Here is a 5,235-nt window from a genome sequence, read left to right as displayed (position 1 = left end):
TCATCTAGTCCAACCCCCCTGCTAAAGCAGGTTCACCTAGAGCATGTTACACAGGACTTTGTTCAGGCGGGCTTTGAATATCTCCAGAGAAGGAGATATTCACTCCACAGCTGCCCTGGGCAGCCTGTGCCAGGGCTCAGTCACCCTCAAAGTAAATAAGTTCTTCCGCACGTTCACCTGGAACCTCTTCTGCTTCAGTTTGTGCCTGTTGCCCCTTGCCCTGGCGCTGGGCGCCACTGCGAAGAGTCTGGCTCCGTCCTCGTGACACCCACCCTTGAGATATTTGTACATATTGATGAGATCCTCTCTCAGTCTTCTCTTCTCCAGGCTGAACAAGCCCAGCTCCCTCAGCCTTTCCTCATAGGGGAGATGCTCCATTAAATTAGATCTTCACTTTAAGAGACTGCCACAGCTACCAACAAAATACAGTTTCTATTTCTTTTCAATGTTACAAACCAGACAAGAGTTTGAGATTCATCTTTCTGCCAGTTCAGGATTGCCAAGTTAAAACAACTTTCAGGGACTTTTTTTTTTTACCTGTCAGATATCCTTGGTTATGCAAATGGCACGGGGGGAAGAGTGTGGCTGAATACACCTGGGTAACTGATGGTTCACCCACCAGCGAGAATTGCCCTGTAGCACATCAGTTTGGGTAACCAGGAGTTTCCTATCGCAGATGCTCAAATAATAAGAAACTGGCTTTTCCCTCCAACTGGGTTCCACATGGGTTTTGACTCCGAGCCTGAAAACAAGTTATTTTAATTCTGAGAGTTAAGCTTTACTGCGTGCAAGACTGTCACCTCCCCACCACTGTGGTTTGGCCCCGTGCCCGCAACATTTGATGCTTTTCTAAAAACCAAGCCAAGGTGCTGTGCTAAGCTGCAAAAATGTACGGTTTGGAGTGGGACAGGCATTACAAGACAAAATGACCCAGCACTAGGGTTTGGAAGTGGACAGATTCATATCTCATGACCAGCTGAGGGGGTTGGTGTCAGCTTGGAGCTCATCATAACCTGTCCCAGCAGTGGGGACAGGAACAGAGACCAACACCATCATCTTCACCCCAGGCTGCTGGTCCAGGTGTGTTGGGGCTGAGCAGCTCAGAAGGAGCTTGCAAGGAGACGCACTTGCTTGGCATCTCCTTTGCAGACAGGGCTCTCAAGCTAACAACAAAAATACCCTTGAATGCAGCCTTGACAGTCAGTCTGGAAATGATACCAAAAGGCAGCGCTTCTGCCAAAGAGAAAGGAACAGGGAAAGCTTTATATCATCCCGAGTCAACTGCTGAGGTCTCGCATAAATACCATCTGGAGCTCTCCTGCAGACCTGCTGCCTTTCCTTTCAGATGCAGGCTCTACCTAACACGCCGCGCAGCAGCTGCAGACCTGGGCAGGCTTCCTGCGAGCCATGATGCCGATCATCTTCACCTGCAGAAAATATTGGCTGTGTACAACGCGCCATGAGCGGGAGGAAGTATGCACAAATTAATTACTTGCCTGAGGCAACTTGATATTTTCCTTAACTAGGTCAAATAAATGGTAGCAAACCACTGTCTCCTTTCTCCCCTTAAGAAAAAAAATACCGAGTTGCAGGTTTAATGAACTAAGCTCCCTTCCAAAAATAGTTTTGCAGGTTGAGACTGCAGCTTCCCCTATCAAGGAAGATACAGAAAAGAGAGAAAAAGAAGTCAGCGTGGAGCGTGCTGACGTCCAACACATACATGCCCAGCCTTCAGTGCTTCCAACCACAAGGAACAGATACTGGTTTGATGTGTTAGGAATAAGACCTTAGGATTTTCACCTTTAAGCCACCGGTGGTGGTTCAGTGCCTGAAGCAGCTCTGGCATACCTGTTATCCAGTCTTAGGGCCTCAGCTGGAAGAATCTGAAGTCATGGTTTCATCTGCTTTGATCCCGTGTCATCACTTACACTGGTGTTAACTGGGGATAATGTGCTACTAAATCACACAGGAATCCCTGGCCCTCCTTTTGCACAGAAATACAAGAACCAACAGTCCCGAGCAACGGAGGAATCGGTGTCTATGCCATCCACGATGTGTGTGGTATTCTCAACACAGACCATGACTCTCCTCTTGGCCATGGAGATGGCTGGGCCGGCAACTGAGGAGCACTAATTCTAGCAATGCTTGTGAAATTCCTGCTTGGGCTGCATTTGTCCTAGGGACAGACCCAAGGCACATCACGTGCAGGAAGATGTTCACCTGTAAATGGTCATGCTGTACCTTGACACAGGAATAATAAAAAGAAACTTGTCCTGGATAACTTGCTGTCCGCAGAAGAGCTTCATGCACGCCTGTGGGACGTGCCAGGTTGCACCAGCCTTTGCACTTGAGCTCACACTTGCCCCATAGAGGAAAGGAAAATTTCTCTGACCTGGAACTCTTCCTCTTCCCTAGGTATGCTGGAAAACCTATTTAACAAGCTCCTGCAAGGCTATAAAGAACTCCGTATTCTCCATCAAGGGACTGGAAAAGACCATTGGGAGGACCTGGAACCATCCAGGACATTAGTATGGAAAATACTGAGTCAAAAGCAAAAGATGGCAGAAGTTTCATTCACCAGTGAGACTTGCACCAAGAGTCATACATGGCAAGAACAGTGCATCTGAAGTCTGACTCGTTTTTCTGGATCCATGCTAAGACACCACACTCATCTGCTCACAAGTTTCCCACCAGGAATCACTTAAAACCACACTCTAAAATCATACTCCCTGATTTTTGCTGACTGATTCTGCACAAAACCATAACACACCATCCAGGTACAACACAGGTAGAACCAAACATGACTAAAACACATCTGGGTTACACAGAATTTCTTTTAAAGGAGGCAGCACATTTCCAAAGTCATACCAGTTAAAGAGCTTGCTTAGGGCTGTGTCCTGGTTTTGGCTGGGTCAGAGTTAATTTTTTTCCGAGTAGCTGGTACAGTGCTGTGTTCTGGATTTAAGATGAGAATAATGTTGATGACATACTGATGTTTTGGTTGTTGCTGAGCAGGGCTTACGCTAAGTCGAGGAGTTTTCAGCCCCTCATACCACCCTGCCAGCGAGGAGGCTGGGGCTGCACAAGAAGATGGGAGGGGCCACAGCCAGGACAGGTGACCCCAACTGACCGAAGGGACATCCCAGCCCATATGACATCATGCTGAACAAAAAACCTGGGGGGGATTGGCCAGGGAAGCGCAGCCGCTGCTCAAGAACTGGCTGGGCATCAGTCAGCAGCTGGTGAGCATTGTGCATCACTTGTTTTGTATGTTCTTTTATCGTTATTATTATTATTTTCCCTTCCTTTTCTCTCCTATTAAATTGTCTTTATCTCATGAGTTTTACCTCGTCTCTGATTCTCTCCCCCATGCCACTGTGGGGGGAGTGAGCAGACAGCTGCTTGGTGTTCAGCCGCTGGCCGGGTTAAGCCACCACAGGCTGCCAGGCACCCCAGTAAAAACAAGCAGCGCAACGCTCAGTGTTTTGGCTTTGATGCTACAGTAAAATGGTGAAAGTTCCTATTTTCTTGTGTGTATCATTTCTTTGGAGACCAGGGGCCTCCACACAGACCAGGGGGACCTTAAAAGAAACATGCTCCATCTAGGTGGGCTTACTGCTAAAATACAGATGTGTTAAATGAGGGATTTCTGTGAAGCACCTTAACATTTTGAGCACATCACCTGGGAACCCTACATTAGTTTGCTCAGCTCCCAGAAAGCATTAAATGCAGCATCAACAAGCAGAAAAATTGAGGTGACCAGGGATTGTTCGTGCTCTTTCAGCGGTCACAGAGCTTGTTTTAACTTCTGTCCCAGCATGGCTGTTGCTAACATCCCTATAGCGTATTTGGGGAGTGAAAAGGAATAGCAAGGAAGAAGTAACTCAGATGACCAGCAATAAAACCACAATTGATTTATCAGAAACAGCACCGCTGTTTTAAATCAAAACAGTGCACAGTTACTGTTTTGGCAGAGTAGTTAACAATCAAAATCAACAACTGCTTGTAATATCACTGGTGGCCTATAAAAATCCTCTCCAAAACCACCACTGGTCGCCTTCCATCAGTGAAGACTATCAAAAGAGCATCCACTCAGGCAGCTTCTGCCATTTAGAGTCATACCAGGATAACACTTGGGTTTCAACCACAGAATTTCAGCCCTCCGAAATAACCAGTCCCAATACTTTCAGTAGTGCAGTGCCTTCTCGCACCAAGTTCCGATTTACTCACAGATCAGCAAAACGGCTTTTGTACAATGGCTGGGGCTTCAGGCTTTTGGAATGCCTCAAATCAATTCACAGCTGTACACATAAAATTACACTTTTTTTTAAAGCACAAAAGCACCAAGATCTAAAAATATTCTTGAAGCTAATAAAATAAATCCTCTCCCCATTCCTAAAGACCACATCTCACCTTTGCTAACAGCTCCCAAACTAAGTTCACCTTCAGCTGTAATAAGAAATATTTGTTAGAAAAATGAAGTAGGAATGAAAAATAGGACCTTGTGAAGGATTTTCTTCTTGCACTGAGCTACAGGACTCAACACTGGAAAATGCTGTAGAAGTAAAAAATGTCCTTTGAACGAACAGCTGCACTACACATCTATGTTTAATTAAAAAACAGCTGGGATGAAAAGTGGCTGCTTATCAAGAGCTAATAACTACATTTCCTCCTAATCTACAGAGTGCTCCGTCAGTGCCGCAAGCATATATATAAATATACAGAGACATACGATACATATATATATGTGTGTATATATATATATATATATAAATAAAGATATGGCATGTACTGGCTTTGCAAAATGGCATATTCCAAGGAGGAGTCCATTCCCAAGAAGAGCTCTCAGCTGGGCACCTAAACAAGTCTAAGTAAATGGCATTACAAGAAAATCTGTCCATCTCATACCAGCAATATCCAACCTGCGGGGGCCGAAGCATCAGGCAGAGAGAGGCTGAAGGCAGCATAAACCCCCCCACCCACTCCTGCTTTCTGCAGGTACCTGGGCATCCTCCCACTACCATTGCATTACAGAAACTACATTGCACTACATTGCCATTACAGAAACTTGGTGGGATGAAACCCACGACTGGAATGTAGCTATGGATGGCTACAGGCTGTTCAGAAGGGACAGGAGAGGAAGGAGGGGCGGGGGCGTTGCCCTCTACATCAAGAAATCGTTACAATGTGAAGAGCGGACTCTGAAGAATAGCCACGAGCAGGTCGAAAGCTTAT

The sequence above is a fragment of the Egretta garzetta genome, unplaced genomic scaffold (genome assembly GCF_000687185.1).
Source record: "Egretta garzetta isolate BGI_Z169 unplaced genomic scaffold, ASM68718v1 scaffold368, whole genome shotgun sequence".
Lineage (NCBI taxonomy): Eukaryota > Metazoa > Chordata > Aves > Pelecaniformes > Ardeidae > Egretta > Egretta garzetta.
Note: the sequence above shows the minus strand (reverse complement) of the source record.